The sequence below is a fragment of the Terrapene carolina genome, unplaced genomic scaffold (genome assembly GCF_002925995.2).
Source record: "Terrapene carolina triunguis isolate 2854851 unplaced genomic scaffold, T_m_triunguis-2.0 Scaffold62, whole genome shotgun sequence".
NCBI classification, from domain to species: domain Eukaryota; kingdom Metazoa; phylum Chordata; order Testudines; family Emydidae; genus Terrapene; species Terrapene triunguis.
In genome coordinates, this window is record NW_020664413.1 from 50,021,159 (window position 1) to 50,038,524 (window position 17,366).

General features: G+C 44.5%; 1 protein-coding gene across 1 annotated transcript in view; it reads left to right on the plus strand.

Moving 5' to 3' along the window:
• MYO1B (myosin IB) overlaps window positions 1-17,366 on the plus strand; it is a 194,932-nt gene that overhangs the window by 5,487 nt on the left and 172,079 nt on the right. The gene's annotated exons all lie outside the window — the stretch shown is intronic.

Sequence of the window (17,366 nt, forward strand, 5' to 3'; positions counted from 1 at the left end):
CGATTAATCGCGATTAATTTTTTAGAGTTAATTGCGTGAGTTCACTGCGATTAATCAACAGCCCTATTAATTTGTGCTTCACTGTTCCCAGAATCAGATGGTCAGAAGTGCAGATTTTATTTTTGTACTGATGCTAATGGGAACAGGCTATATAGGTCCTCGCCACAATCTAAATCCACAGGTGTTATGGAGAGCATTGGGATTCCTGCCAGGGGGCTGTCTCTGAATTCTGCTTGGAGCTCCCATCTTCTGCTTCAGGTTTTGGTATTCGATAAATGTGAAGCACCCTTGATCCGTTTCTGGATGCTGGATTGGAACTTTTGTTTTCTTTCCCCACCACAGGGTGTATGTAGGTTCCATATTAAACCCATCTCCCAACCGCCTTATTGTTTGTAGGCAGATGTGTGTTTTGGTTTTTTTTTTGGGGGGGGGTGGGGAAGCTCTGCTCTTTTATTCCCGTGGATCCTCCAGGTTTTCTTGCGGTGGGTGTAACCCGGTCTCCTCTCAGCTGCCATAGGCTCCTGCCCCTGTCTCCATTCCCCCATTCTTAGGATTTTCACAATTGTGTGCGATACTTGTGCAAGTCCAACGTCATTTCTGCAATCTTATTTATTAAAAGAATGCAGTTCATCTAAACAGCAGTCTAGTAATCCTTCCCTTTTTGATTAGGGGCACCTCTCCTGGGCTCACCATTGTGCCCTGTGTCTGCAGGACAATAGAAGGGGAGCTTAACATCCCCCTCCCCCTGGAATTCCCAGCTTGAACCTTAAACAAGTGTGTCAACTCCCATCAGTACCTGTCTGCACTGCCTGATCCGGGCTACTACTACAGGCCTCCTAATTCCCATTTAAGAGTCTTTCTCCCCCACCCCACCCCCCCGGTCTCCAAAGGCTTTTGCTCCTGCCCTCGCTGCAGGGAGCTTTGGTTAGTGTGGAGCCCCTTTTCCAGTCCTCTCTGACTTTGGATCCCCTGTAGGTCTGCCTGTCCTCTAACCAACTGAACAGGCTCCCTCTTAAGGTATGTATGCCTTCATTGTGATTTAAAAACCAGTGGCTGGCCCATGTCTGCTAACTTGGCCTCAGGCTAAGGAGCTGTTTAATTGCAGTGTAGACTTCTGGGCTGTAGGACCCTATGAGGTGGGAGGGTCCCAGAGCTTAGGCTGGGGACAGAGCCTGGAATTCTACACTGCAATTAAACACTCTCTTAGCTGGAGCCCCTGAGCTGGAGTCAGCTGGCATGGGCCAGCTGCAGGTGTCTAATTGCAGTGTAGACATACCCTTAGAGCAGTGGTTCCCAAACTTTAACAGCCCGCGAACCCCCTTCACCAAAATGTCAAGTCTCGTGAACCCCCTCCTAAAAATGAATATTTCCAGGGATTTTCTCCCTTACCTCAGCATAAATTATAAAAGCAGTGATCTTGAAAATATAAAATTTGTTTTTATGACATGCTTATTGCACACTATTTATGAATTATTATTTATCATTACAGTATTTTTATTACATTATGAAAACAGCAACACACTTCCAAGATCTCACTTTTGTAGTTTGTCTCACTTTTGATTAAGCCTGTTATAAGACAAGGCTCCTCTCAGAGGCACCAGTAGAAAAAAGGGGCGTGTGTGTGTGTGTGTGGGGGAGGGGTGGCAAGAAAAAAAGGGTGCCTCTGGCTCCTATGTTTCATCAAGGAGTATCAGATGTGAAACAGCATGAAGGTATTTAAGAAGCCAACTCAAAGAGTTCCTCCTACACAAGCATTCAGGTCTTGAGCAGTCCAGGCAAACAATGCACGTTACAACAAAGCTTAAATTTGTTCTTCATAGTCATTTAAAAATAACACTAGCAGCCTATTTAATTTTAAAAACAGCAAAAAATATCCACCTCCCTTTCCATTTCTTATAAGGAATCTTGAAGTTTAAATCTCTTCAGTGTGATAGAGATGCTTGCTTTGATCTGCTTAGCTCTTGGAAGTCCCCAAGGCTCTGGGCTGCTGGCCCTGTGCTGCCCGGGGTCCCTATGGACAGCTTTGTCCGCCATTAGGGAATTTTTTTCCGAGAACCCCCTGTAACATTTCATAAACCCCCAAGGGTTCACGAACCCCAGTTTGGGAACCACTGCCTTAGAGGAAACACCATATGCAGGTTATTAGCACATGATGCTTGTTCTCCTGAGCCTTTGACAGCGGAGCTCTTCCTTGGATAGGTCCAGATTTTGCTTCTACTTAGGAAAAGCAGCAAAGAATCCTATGGCACCTTATAGACTAACAGACGTATTGGAGCATGAGCTTTCATGGATGAATACCCATTTCGTTGGCTGCCCCTCTGATGTTTCTACTTAGTTTCCTAAGAAGCGGAGTAAAATTTACGTGATTCTTTCCACTTTCACGGTTGTCCCCAAGCTTTGAAGAGCAGCTGTAAAGCTGACTAGTTCAGCTCAGTTATTGCTTGGAATTGTCTGCAGACTCAAGAAGACAATATTATACCAGTTAACCATCCAGATGTGCCTCAGATCTAATCTTTACTGCCACAAGGACAAGAAACATAATTTTCTTTTTGATGAAGGCATAAATCCTGCAGAAACTGGTAACCTGTGTCTCCCCTTCTCACCAGGGAAAGTTTACGATCTGTGTTGGTGACTAAACTTGTGGTTATTTCATGGCATGTTCTGATCATGCTAGTAACCTTGTGGTGGTGATGAAAAGCATTGTTTCATTCTAACAGTCTGTCAAAGGATGGATGCACTTGGCAACTTCTGACGAGAGTACTTCTAAAGCAAAAAAACTAAAATACAAGCCTGGTCTAGACAGAATAGCAGGAAAAATTGACTTGGGAATAGTGTGGACAAGAGGAAAGGATGGGATCCTCTCTGTCCTAATGGAAAAACTTGCAAGGAAATTAACAATTCCACAGTTTGGAATGAAAGCAATCTACATATGGGGTTTAAAGGTAGGCAAGCAGACAGAAAATTCAGTAAACAAACTGAAGGCTGAAGAGACAGAGCCCAAATATCCAGAATTTGCCAAGTGAAGGCAAAGGCTTAGAGTGTCAAAGGCTTTTTGGGATTTGGGGGTGGGGGCAGAGTGCTCCTTTACACTATTTTCCTAACCCACATTTATACTATGCTGCCTCTAACTGCTTTGGTGTAGGCGTGCTGCTCATTTCAGTACTAAATATCTTCATAATCTCTGCCTTTCCCTCTCCCTGGAAGAGGGAACCTTGCTGGAGTGGACATAAGCAGCATTCCTATGCCATTGGGCAAGAGGACCAGATGTAGGGAAAGAGTGGGTGTGGTGGGCGGGAGAAGGGGAAGGTGACAATTAGAGAAGCTCAGCAGAAAGGTGAGGTAGTGGGTACAATAGTATTGAAACAATTCAATGCATATTTCTCAGTATTCAGACAATGGATAACAAAGAGGTGCTTATTTTTCAGTACCATCAGCAGAAAGCTGTTATTTTTAATTGCTTGTGAGAGGTGCCAGATTAACAGCACTAGAGTGCATTAATCCATCTACAGCATGGTCTGGAACAGTGCAAGCTTCCCTACCCCAGCCCACAGATATGCTTTGGAAACTCTGTCGTCCTTTCCCTCTCCTTATTTCTACCCCTTTATTCTTCTACAGTGGCACTGAGAATTATTAATAGGAAAGACTAAACTGAACTAATGGCTATAAGAAGGAAAAACTTGTATCAAATAAATAGTAAGAGATTAAGGTTCATAGACCCAAAACTTGGCCAATTTTTTCTTTCTTGTTTGGAGTCTTTGGGTATGTCTACACTACGAGAGTAGTTCGATTTTAGTTAAATCGAATATGTGCAATCGATATTAGAAAGTCGAACGTGTGTGTCTACACTAAGGACAGTAATTCGACTTTGTCAGTCCACACTACCAGGGAAAGCGTCGACATTGGAAGCAGTGCACTGTGGGCAGCTATCCCACAGTTCCCGCAGTCCCCGCTGCCCATTGGAATTCTGGGTCGAGCCCCCAATGCCTTCTGGGTAAAAAAATGTGGCGAGGGTGCTTTTGGGTAACTGTCGTCATCCGTCAGTCACTACCGCCCTGCCTCCCTCCCTGAAAGCGCCGGCGGGAAATCAGTTCGCGCACTTTTTGATCAGTGACAGCGCGGACGCCACAGCACTGCGATCATGGATCCCGCTGCGACCATCGCTGCAGTTGTGGCCGTTCTCAACGCCTCGCACCTTATCATACACCTTTCCCAGAGGCAGATGCAGAGAAATCAGGCGAGGAGGCTACGGCACCGCCGTGAGGGCCTGAAGTCGGAGAGTAGCACAGAGCTGTCAGAAACCACGAGCCCCAGCGCCCAGGACATCACGGTGGCAATGGGGCATGTGGATTTTGTTGAACGGCGATTCTGGGCCCGGGAAACAAGCACGGACTGGTGGGACCGCATAGTGCTTCAGGTCTGGGATGAATCCCAGTGGCTGCGAAACTTTCGCATGCGGAAGGGGACTTTCCTGGAACTTTGTGAGTTGCTGTCCCCTGCCCTGAAGCGCAATGACACCCGGATGCGAGCAGCCCTGACTGTCCAGAAGCGAGTGGCCATAGCCCTCTGGAAGCTTGCAACGCCGGACAGCTACCGGTCAGTCGCGAACCACTTTGGCGTGGGCAAATCTACCGTGGGGGTTGTTGTCATGCAAGTAGCCAAGGCAATCGTCAAGGTACTGCTGTCAAAGGTAGTGACCCTGGGAAACGCGCAGGCCATCATAGATGGCTTCGCTGCGATGGGATTCCCAAACTGCGGTGGGGCTATAGATGGGACTCACATCCCTATCCTGGGACCGGGCCACCAGGCCAGCCAGTACATCAATAGAAAGGGCTACTTTTCAATGGTGCTGCAAGCACTGGTGGACCATCGGGGACGGTTTACAAACATCTACGTCGGATGGCCGGGCAAGGTTCATGACGCTCGCGTGTTCAGGAACTCTGGTCTGTTTAGACGGCTGCAGGAAGGTATTTACTTCCCGGACCACAAGATAACTGTTGGGGATGTGGAGATGCCTACAGTGATCCTCGGGGACCCAGCCTACCCGCTAATGCCCTGGCTCATGAAGCCCTATACTGGCGCCCTGGACACAGAAAAAGAACTGTTTAACTACCAGCTGAGCAAGTGCAGAATGGTGGTGGAGTGTGCTTTTGGCCGTCTCAAGGGGAGATGGAGAAGCTTACTCACTCGCTGTGATCTCAGCGAAACCAATATCCCCATCGTTATTGCAGCTTGCTGTGTGCTCCACAATCTGTGTGAGAGCAAGGGGGAGACCTTTATGGCGGGGTGGGAGGTTGAGGCAAATAGCCTGGCTGCTGATTACGCCCAGCCAGACAGCCGGGCGATTAGAAGAGCCCAGCGGGACGCGCTGTGCATCCGGGAGGCTTTGAAAGCCAGTTTCAAGGCTGAGCAGGGTACTCAGTGACTTTTAAGTTTGTGGACACAGAAGCAGAACTTGCCCCCATTTCTTTACCCAGTTGCCGTCGACTATCCTCTCCAATCACATACCCCCTTCACCCCCTTCCCAAAAAATAAAATCTGTTCTGTTTTGTTAATGGACACCGTTGTCTTTATTACTGTTTTCGCGGGAATGTTTTAAACCTGGGACGCAGACTGTGGCGGGGGGCGGGTTTAGGGTTGTGATGCAAATGATGCTTCTAAACTCCAGGAATGACAGGCTCCGCGGTGGTGGACTGGTTGTTTCAACGGAGCCTGCCAGCCCTCCTGGCCGGGACTGCGTGTATGTGTCGGCTATGTGACTGTCTTGCAGGGGGAGGAGGGTTACAGATCCCCTGCTGCGCGGCTCTGTGATCCAGGGTAAGGACCGCTGCATAAGATCTGTAACTGCCCTCCCCCGCCACCAAGTCACAGAGCAACACCACCCCCCCCCACCACACAGAACATGAAAACCACCTCCCAGACTGACCAGGATAACTAGTCACTGCACTGTATATGTGCCCTGCTGCTGCACCTGCCCCCTGCTAAAGGTGACTGTCCTGTCCAATGACCAAGCCCCTCCCCCCCCCTTCAGACAGACTCCCCTCCAAAAGAAGAGGATGGAAACAGAAATGAACAGAAACGTATTCTTTATTAACAACCGCACATGGAACGGGGGGGTGAAACTTGGACGGGGTCTTGTGTGAGGCGGGTAGGAAAGGACTTTTCAAATTTTGGGGAATGAGAGCCTTCTAGTGGTAGAGCAGTCCGCAGGGGTGGAGTGAAATTTTTCACGGCCCCTTCCACCCCTCCGTGTTTGGACTTTGGGTGAGGGGGGTATGGGACTTGGTGGCGGGGCAGGGCAGTTACAGAGAGACTGCAGCGGGGCTCTCTCCTCCTGCCTCCGGTCCTGCAGAACATCCACAAGGCGGCGGAGCGTGTCCGTTTGCTCCCTCATTAGTCCAAGCAGCGTTTGAGTAGCCTGCCTGTCCTCCTGTCGCCACCTCTCCTCCCGTTCAATGTTTGCCCGGTGCATTTGGGACAAGTTCTCCCTCCACTGTGTCTGCTGGGCTGCCTGTGCTCGGGAGCATCCCATTAGTTCAGCAAACATGTCTTCCCGTGTCCTCTTCTTCCTCCTCCTAATGTGCGCTAGCCTCTGGGCAGATGTGGCTGTGGGAATTGGAAAAAGGGAGTGGATTCCTGAGACAGAGCAATGTATCTGTGAACAGAGAACATAGTCTTTCTCTGTGAACAAGACCATGCAGAGCACCTATCACACGCGCACTGAGGACAAGGTCGAATTTTCGGCCCTCGCCTACAGTGCCTGCGGTCTTGCTGTGGCGAGCTGAAGAGCAGGGCTGGACACCGGACTTTGTCTAGCTGGCAAACATGGTAAGCCGTAGACTTGTGGCCGCTTAAAACTTTAAGAGTGGCACTGGCCTCCTTTCACATAGAAAGCAATGCGAGTCTCTGCTGGCAGCAATCCTGCAAGCATGAACTCTGGCCCTGTCCCACCCCCTCGCGGCTGTAAACCGCGTGGCTGTAAACCGGCGGTTGCAGTTCTGTAAAGGGACGGGCAAGCAGTCCCAATACTAACTTTCCCCTACCTAATTCACAGCAGGGAGTCATGCCAGACATCACCCTCCTGAAGGTCTCGGAGAGCCAGAAGGAGAAGATGCTCCGGGACAGCCTGCAGAAACCGGGGCCATTTGCTGCAATGCTCTGCAAGGCCATGATCCCGGAGTACCTGCTGGCGTTGTGGCAGGGAAACGTGTCCTACCACGGGGGGCCTAATAAGCTCTCCCTGCCCAGGAACCTGCTCATGAGGCTGGAAAAACACCTGCAGGAGACCTATGAGGAGTTCTCCCTGGAGGATGTCGCCTCTATCCCCGGTTACATTGACCAGTTCTTGGCTTAGGTGCCCTTGGAGGGACAAATGACTGCAGGGTTTTGGGCACTATAATCATGAAGCGAACATTGTGAAATTTTTTGAAAATGGTTCGGACTACATATTGAGGCGCCCAAAGACAGACTAATCATGATACACTTTGCACAGATTCCCCTTTTGTTTGACTTTCCTGTTTACATGTTTTGAAGCACTTTACCCACTGTTAATATTTTAAATCTTCCTGTTTTGTTGTAAATAAATGTTTACTTGTTTTAAAGCACTTTAGCTACTGTTAATATTTTAAATATGCCAGTTATGTTGTAAATAAATGTTTAGATATTTAAAACACTTACTGCTTGATCCTTCCCCTGAATCTGTGTCTGGGGTAACGGCGGGGGACGGTTGGTAGGGGATCTCTGTCAGGGTGATGAAGAGCTCCTGGCTGTCGGGGAAATCAGCGGTGCCAGCGCTGTCGACTGCCTCGTCCTCCTCATCTCCTTCTTCATCTTCCCCGTCCGCTAACATGTCGGAGGAACCGGCCGCGGACAATATCCCATCCTCAGAGTCCACGGTCAGGGGTGGGGTAGTGGTGGCGGCCGCACCTAGGATGGAATGCAGTGCCTCGTAGAAACGGGATGTGTGGGGCTGGGATCCAGAGCGTCCGTTTGCCTCTTTGGTCTTCTGGTAGCCTTGTCTCAGCTCCTTGATTTTCTCGCGGCACTGCGTTGCATCCCGGCTGTAGCCTCTCTCTGCCATGGCTTTAGAGATCTTCTCATAGGTCTTTGCATTCCGTCTTTTGGAGCGCAGCTCGGCAAGCACGTACTCATCTCCCCACACAGCGATGAGATCCAAGACTTCCCGATCCGTCCATGCTGGGGCCCTCTTTCTATTGGATTGCACGGCCATCTCTGCTGGAGAGCTCTGCATCGTTGCCACTGCTGCCACTGCTGCTGAGCTCGCCACGGTGTCCAAACAGAAACTGCGCTTCAAACTGCCCAGACAGGAAAAGGAATTCAAATTTTCCCGGGGTGTGGCTGGTCAGAGCATCCAAGCTCGGACTGCTGTCCAGAGCATCAACAGAGTGGTGCACTGTGGGATAGCTCCCGGAGCTATTAGCGTCGATTTCCATCCACACCTAGCCTAATTCGATATGGCCATTTCGAATTTAGCGCTACTCCTCTCGTTGGGGAGGATTACAGAAATCGATTTAAAGAGAGCTCTATGTCGAACTAAATGGCTTCCTGGTGTGGACGGGTGCAGGGTTAATTCGATATAACGGCGCTAAATTCGACATAAAAGCCTAGTGTAGACCAGGCCTTTATAATGTTTTCCTCTCCCCCAGCATGTGAACATAAGTACAGGTTACTATTGTTTATATTTTTAAAAAGCAGCAGCCCTAAGGTAACCAGCGAATGCAGGAAATGGAGAGCGTATATTACGCTGTATTTAGATGATCCTGCAAATTATTAATCTGAAACTTAAAAACCAAATGTGGACACCTGTGTGTGATACTTTCTGCACAAAAGGCTTCTGAAAAACTTATGAGCAAAGTAGAAGGAATTGATTCAGTACTCTAATTCACCTGTGTTGAAACCACTTCCTAGAGTTAGAGCCTAATATGGCCTCTAGTAGATCACTGAATAAGGGTTTGCTGGATGCCACAGGTAGAGAAAGTTAGTTCTGCTGCTGTTAGGTAAATCTTGTCCTGCTGTGAAATTGACAATAATCTGGTCAATTTCCCTCTTCTGTAGTTTTGCAAAGCAATAAACACTGAGGCTAGGGGATGAAGAGGCTGCTTGAGGCACCCTCTTCTCCCATTACCAAAGCTAGGAGGCTCAGGAATGTAGTGAAGATCTCCCAATCACCAAGGAAGCTGCCAGAAGTCTCTTGGTTTAGGGTGGAGAGCAAAAAGAGGAGAGGAATGCTCCTTCTAGCTGCTTGAGAGGTTGGGCCATGGATTCATGTTTACCAGATGCCAACTGATGCACCTGAGCCCAGCATCCTGCTAGGAATCCCAGCAACTCTCTTTTCCAGCAGGCGAGGTTGCTTCTAAACAATGGAGGAAGGGAAGAAGGGGGTAGGGATAGAAAGAAGGGTCCCTTTAGATTGTGGCCTGGCAACTAGGTTTAGCCAGATAGTCCACAAAATTTTACCAGACAGTCAGCAACTGATGTGTGAGGGGATGAGTGAATACATGTGGGTGGACAGGGGTGATTGAAAAGTTATAATAGAGAAGCATGGTATTTGGAGGTGAGTTTTTTTGGAGGAGAATTAGCTCAACAAAGGGTAAGAGGATGGAGAGAGAGAGAATGAAAAGAGGAAATAGACATGGTAAACAATGCAAGAAAGAATAGATCATGATCTAGAAAGAGAAAAGTAGATCAAAGGCAGGGAAGGAAAGAAGATACAAGAGGTAACTGATCTTTTTAAAAAGACCAGTTGAATAGAAAGTTCTTTGTTAGCATTACTATCCATACTATGTTTAACTGTCTTCAGATACTGCTGGTGCTCCCTACCCTATTGCTCTGTCTTACTTTGAGTTCTGATTCTTTTCCGGGTGCTGGGTGAGGCTGGAGGGGACAGCTAGGAGTCTGTCACTCCTGTCTGGTGTGTGTGCTGTGTTGTGGGGGAGTTGGAGGAATGTCTTTATTTTCCAGTCCCAGTGCTCAGTGTGGGAGAATGGCAGCCTGGCATGGTGGTGATGGGAGCCAGAGTAGGAACTGCAGAGCCAGCTGTGAGGCAGAGCATTTCAGGAACACTCCCAGATCTTCAAGGGCGGGGTGGGGGCGGGGGGAGAGAGAGAGAGAGCTCTGCCTGCTCCGTTTGCTGAGTGAGGAAGAAGCCCCCTCAGCATGTGAAACACCTCTGATTTTCTACCTTACCACAAGAGGCAGTGGAGTGGAAAGGCAGCCAATCAGAGGTGTTTCCTCACTGGGAAGCCCTCTATCTAGTAGGGGCAAAATGTGACTAGCTGCTGTGGCATTGACCCTGTGGTCTGTGGACACAGAACAGATTGAGAGCTACCCTTGTCTCTGTCTGGTTACAAACTGTTACATGTAGTGATAACAAGGAGTCTGAAGGTTAACTTGGCAACCAAAAAGGTGCAAAACACCTTTATTTTGTTTTTTGTTTAAATCTAGGATATGAGATCTCTGAGAGACAAGAATTTAGTGCACATGGATTTCTAGAGTTCCTGGTAACTTGTAACACAATTCTAAGATAAGGGGATGCCTGCAGATGTATTCATTATGAAAACCATCAACTGACTTTTGTTTCTGCTGAAACAAAATTTGGAAAAGCTCAATGTCTCTGTATACTTGTGAGTTTTCGTTCTGTGAGATTGACTCTCTCTGCTCCCCCCCTTCCAGAGGGCAGTGTCTTCTGTGGCTATTTTAGGAAGGTATTTCACACTAAAATTGCGAAATGTACATTTTAAAACTAAATTTAAAATCCTTTATCTTCCTGGGCTTTAATAGTAATGTGACACTTAGCCACATGTGCCTTTTGACTCCAGTGATCTTTGTGGGTTTGAATTGCCAGTTTTAGAGCTCTCTCCATTGTGTGGGGCCATCTGTTGATAAAGCAGTTAGGTTGATGGGAAAACTTGATTTATCGTATAATGATTTCTGATGTACTGGTGAAAATGGACAATTGAGAAGGACAACCCAAAGTCTAAATTGTAAATATTATTGAAACACAACTTTCTGTATTGTGTTAAAAACAAACAAAAATACAATTTACTTAATCTTTCTCTTTTTCGTAAAGGGACACTTCACTTTATTCAAAATTCAGAGTTATTCTGTTTGCAAAATCTCTTCCCCATCTCACAGCACCCTTAAAAAAACAAACAAAAATAAAACCTTCTTCCCGCTCTGCTTTTCTGTTACCAAGGCTATGGTTACACTAGAGAGCTTACAGCGGGGCAGCTCTCCCGCCAACAGCACTGTTCACACCGCTGCTTAGGTTGGTGTAACTTCTATTGCTCAGGGGGTGGCTTATTCAGACTCCTGCATGACATAAGTTATACTGACATAAGTGGTAGTGTAGTCACAAGACTGCCAACCTCCCTGGAACAGAAATCAGTGTGCAGCACAAACAGTCATGGAAAACTATGGTAGGGTAACAGATCTATTATAGCTTTTAAAGGTAATGTCTGAACTGCAATGTTTCTGAAGTCACCTATCTACTAGGGTGATGTGCGCATAACCAATGCCTGTTCAACCATTCCCTTTTTCACTAAGGGAACAATTTTGTCCAGGTGTCAAAATATATTAATAGATTAATAGAATTTTTTTGTCATAGACATTTGAGGTCTTCCTTTGACAGTAATATCCTGGTTTTATGCACAGCACCTGACTTGCTCTGGCCATGTAGAGGGAACCACTTCCTTCCCCACCCCTGTGACCCTTCTTGTCTCTTATAGCAGATGTTGCCCATGGGAAAGAGCTGAAAAGAGTTCTGGGTTCTTGAGGGTTGGGAAGAGGGAGGAAAGGGCCAATCAGTGTGCTTCTTTTAGTGGCAGATTCCCCATTTGGCTCTCCTTGCAGCTAGTGAAGCCATTTGAGCTCTCTTGTGAAGCTGTGGATTAGCCTCTTGCATTCTACTCCACAGTTCATCTGTCACACCTGCCCTCTTGAAGATGGATGGAACTGCAGGTACCCACTGGAGCTGACGGGCTGGGTTGCCAGGGAGTGGGTGTGTTTTGGGATTGGCAGATTGGATTGCATGAATATGAGGTCTGTTAATTATTTTTGGTGGGGGGCTGTGTCAGGATATTGATGGTTTTCTGGTGACTTGTCCGTCCTCTTATGTTATACATACCAAACGTGGAAATGAACAATTGAAAAGCTACTGTCAGAAGGTACTTTTGTCTGTGTAAGTTCCTGGCTTTACTTTGGACAATTAGTTCTTGCGAAAGTGTATGGTTAAATGGAGGTGAGGGACATGTTGTGTTCAATCCCTCGTATAGCTGGGATGGATTGAGATCAGAGCTCACCATTCAAGGACTGGTGGTGAGAGGGGAGTGGATCATGCTCAGAAAGGGACCAATATTTTCCATGGGACTTGGATTTTCTGAAGCATCAGTAATTTGATTAGCTTGGTGTCCAATGGCGAGAAAAGCTTGATCCATTCGTACACTGAAGTTATTAATCAGCGTGAGGTTTTATGCTTGTGGCATCCTTCCCTCCCACCCCCAGATGGATCCAATGTTTGGAAGTTTATTACCGCTATGGCCTGTCTTTTTTTGGTCATCTTCATTCACATTCTTCAGACGTCTTTGACTGTTGTTGTCCACTTAGCACTTGACAGAAGAATAAATATTTCAAAACAGCATGCATAGATTTGACAGCAAGATTGCCACTGACTGTAATACACCTTATCATATAAGGACATACCTTGAGTGACATGTCGCTGTTGTTCTATGACAAATAGAAACTTATAATTCCTGCTGTCCCATGTTGCACAGAGGTGTGTGGTTAGCGCTGAATGGATAAAGGAATGATTTGCTCTCTCTCTGTGTGTAAAAGGAAGTAAAAGTATTAATTTTTATTATTGTAGGAGTGTAAGTGAGGCATATAGCTTCATGTTGAATGTAATATCTCTCCCAAAGGAGGGAGGCCTCACTTGGAAAAAATGTGTTGACTGTGTGTGGTGAAGACTGGCCATTTATATATAATAATGTGCAGGGATCTGCTGTTGGTGGGTCTTTGAACATGAACTCTGGCCTGCTAGCAGGCCAATGTTATGACACTTAAAATAAACAAAAATTTCCTAGCTTGGTGTATGTGGCTCTGTTCTTCAACAGTTATGCAAACATAACCTTTGAATCAGGCATGAAATAAAAAATTAGCACTAAATTTAAGAGCAGTTTGAAAGATTAAGGTAACTAGTTAAAAGGGCATCCCCTCTGTACTGAAATTCAGCTATACAACCAATAGTAGTAAAAACTAGTATTTCTATTTTCTTAACTGACTGTCTCCCAGGTGTTTAATGTTCTGTACTAAATACCTGTTTGGCCTAAAAATTCGTGTAGTTCAAACGGCACTGTCAACCAAATATCTAGACTGTGATTTAAAAAAACACGTATTTTTAAGTTAGTTTCAGGTTCAACATCTGTCCCTGATGTGGTTTTACAATCTCATTTTGCTATTCTTTAAAAAGGATTTATCTTTCTCTCTTTCTAAGTGGAGAGACCCACATAAACAAATTGACTGAGACTACAGTGAAGTGGTTCTATTTTTGTGAAAATGCAGTTAAGTACACAAAGAAAACAAACTGGAAAAAGATTAAAAGAATATTTCTCTATTTTTAATGATAGCAATCTGAGATGTTGCTTCTAACAATGTAGGATTAAAAATGGACACACTTTTTAAAATTGATGTCAAGTTTATTTACTGGAGATGAGAATGTTTACAAAATTCTACAGTTAAAATGTGGCTAAAGAAAGTTTAAAAGTAAATATTCTCTATGGGATAGCTTCTGCTCCTAATGAAATCAGTGGGAATTTTGCCATGGAGCAGGACTGAGCCCATTACTAGGGAGCTGTTCCCAGCCATACAGAAAATGGGAAGTGGGAGAGTAACCAATGCACTCACCCCAAAAAAGCGAAAGTAACTTAAAATAGAAAAACTATATTCAGGGTACAGAATAAGCTGTTGCAAAAAAAGGTTATACCACACCTATAATCTTTTAAACCTATTGGTATAATTTAAAAACTTAAATGGAACTTACCCAGAGTGTAAGTGGAGCCTAAAACATCTTTGATATTTTAAGACTACCTTTTAATAGGTGCTAAAAAAGGTCTGTCAGGCTGATATTTCAGTAGCAAGCATCCTCCTCAAAGCCTACCAAGCCAGAGTAACCAGCAGAGATCTCTTTTAAAGTAAAGATATAAACTACTGAATTAGGAAATGGACCAACAACCTAATACGATAACTGGTAACAACTAGATATTGTATACATATAATAAATATTGCAAGTACTTTGAAAAATTAAACATACAGGAGAATAAAATGGAAGTGCTTTATCTAGACCAAAAAAGTAATCTTATAATAAGGAATATCCATATATATATATATATAACGGATATCAGAGTATATCAGAGAGAAGCATAGGACAAATGTAAATAACATTGTTTACCATTCAGCACTCAATTAATCTTCAGTCAGTTAGGAGCAGGAGGGAAAAAAACCTTTGTTTAGTACATATAACTCTCATGGCCTTTGCCTTTTGTGGTTAAATACAGAATATCTTGTGATTTTTCTCAACATGTTTATATCACAAAAAGATATCAATAAAGCACCCATGGGCAGCCCCTGAGAACATACAACTCTCTTGGGGAATCTGCCATCACAAGTTAAATGGAGTAGGAGTAATCTATCCAATGTAGTTTAAAATTCTAAATAAAAAATTACAATAACCTGAATCACCTCAAAGATGTTAAGTTTTAATCCTCATTAATGTCAATGAGTGACATACATTTTCAATAAAATAACTAATACACCTCTCTGAAGTCTAGTTTTTCTAAACTCCCAAATGTGTTCAGTCCCTATAAAATTTAAACTACTTAAAGAGATGATTCAGTTCCTTAGCAACTGGGAAGGTAATATTACTCCTCATAACTGCAGACCTGTGGTCAGTAATACATATTTTAATTGGCCTCTCATGTATATGACAAAGCACAAGCACATGTAAGCCTGCAAATTACTTAATCAGTGCCATATAATTTTTTTTCGGGCTATAGAGATTTGTTTTTAAGTTAAAGGGCTGCTGTGAATCTTTAATGGTCTGCAGAGTAATTTTCTCTGTGACTCTCAAAGAATCATAGTGTAAGTAGCCACCACTGATTATAGTAAAGGTTGCATAGCAGTTTTCATTCTAATCCCCTGTTTTCATTTGCTTAGAACTTTCTGAAACTTGCAATACAACAGTTCTGTTATTAATAGAAAGTATATTTTTCAATCAGAAAAACATTTGCAATTCTGAACAGCTCTGTGGTTAAAATGGATTAAAAGTTGATATTTGACATGGAAATTACTTGCACTGAGAAGAAAACTAGTTTTGATTAGAGCAAGTTACGAGCCTCTGAAAAATGCATACTGTCCATACATTTTGCATTGTTCTGTCATTATTCTTGTAAAGGGTTCTTCAAATGGTAAATTGTTTTTTGCACATAGTGAGTCCATAACTTACATAGTACAGCTGTTACTCATCTTCCATTTACATTCGAAAATGTGTAGGGGACTACTTCGAATTGGACTTTTGTGTTTTTGTAAGATGTGCAGGAGGCAGCCCATTTCTGGTGCACCTTGAGAGCTTTGAAGCCCCAAAGGTGGACAGAAGAGAGATTGCAGGCTACTTCAAGCACATAGGATAGTGAATTTTAAGGTGAATTAAGTATTTAGTTAAATACTTCTAGTTATGGAATTTACCTGAGCTACTATCAATTGTTTGGCAAGTGAATAGGTCTTAAATATCTTGGAAAATATAGCTTCTTATGTCTTTGTTTGTTTAAAAGTTAACCCAATTTAGTGTCTCTTTTGCCATGGAATTCTTATGGCAACTGAACACTAATGTTGTGACATTGGACTCTCAGTAGTTGGGAATTGAGATTGTTTCCCTGTGCAGTTGTTCTCTGTCCCCTTTTGTGTATGCATTAAAATGAAGTCAATATAACATTGCACAACTTTTCTACCACTGGAGATACCAGCCAACAGCTGGTATTGCCATTTCTGTTGTGGCAGTATTTTTGGATGAGTGGGGTGAGTGTTTTGTCTTTATGCTGACAGAAACATTGCTAAGCAGTAGAAATTGTTGCTGTTTAATTGCTCGTAATAAAAACATTCCCTCACTCTTAATATAAATAAATATACCTCACTATCTCTTGTTTAGCTTTCATAATTTACTGAACCCATTTGTGGTTAACTAGTTGAGGAATCTGTAAAGTCCTCTTAGTGTTTGACGCTTACTGAAAACTAACAAAACATTGAGCAAAGTTTTAGAAGTGTCTTTTCAATTCTAGATAAGACATAACAAGCATTGTTTAATTTTAAAACAAAGCCAAAATTACAAACTACTTTAAAATGGCAAATATTGACTGGTTCAGAGTGTAACTGCAGTAAACCATTGCCTGGTGGGCGGGGGGAAAGGGTGTTTATAAAATGGTCATCTGTTGGCCAAAGTTTAAGGCAGTGTACAGAATCAAAGGAAGTGTTTTAACTTGTATAATATCCTTGGTCTACAACATACCTGTCAGAGGGTTTTGAACCCACTCTCCTCCTAGCAGGAAGTCATTGGGCCCCAAAGTCCTCTGTCTGCTTGGCAGTTGTCTTCCCCCACTCTTTTCCTCAGTCCTTTCATTGCCAATCTCAGCATCTTTGAACAATCTTGGGAGAAGCAGGAGGTTCTAGGCTCTCTCCCTGAAGAAGAGTTCCAGGCAACAGAAAGGTTACATCCACAATGCTGCTGCTCCGCTGTGCTCTGCTCTGCCCCAAAGCCTGAAGAGTTGGGGAGTCAGCAGCTCTTGCTAATGTTTTCCTGGGTCAGAATCAGCAGTTTGTTACATGCTGGACGCGGAGTGCTCTGGTGTTGGGTGAACAGAGCACCATAGTTTTCTCAGTGTGTGTGCCCTTGGCAAGAATCTAGGTTGATGTCACTGTGTCCAACAGGGCTGTTTCCTTATCAGCATACTCTGTTTCCTGTATATATGTACTCTGTACATCAGTTTGAGGGCAGTGGCATGGGTTTTTTTGTGTGTAAAGGAACGTCAACAACTTCCGAATTTTTTTTGCATGCTTTTGTCAGATGTGGCACAAAATTACTCTGACAAAAAAGATTAGCATTTTCCCCATTTCTCAGTTTCACTTGTGTCCATTTGGCAGCACTATGTATCTAGTCATTTTCACTGTTTCCTGTATGTGGTCAGAAAGTTTACTTTTTGTGTGGGTCTATTCTGCAGTGACAGGGAAATGAAACATATGTACGTGCAGGGCCAGTGCAAGGAAGTTTCGCGCCCTAGGCGAAACTTCCACCTTGCACCCCCCCC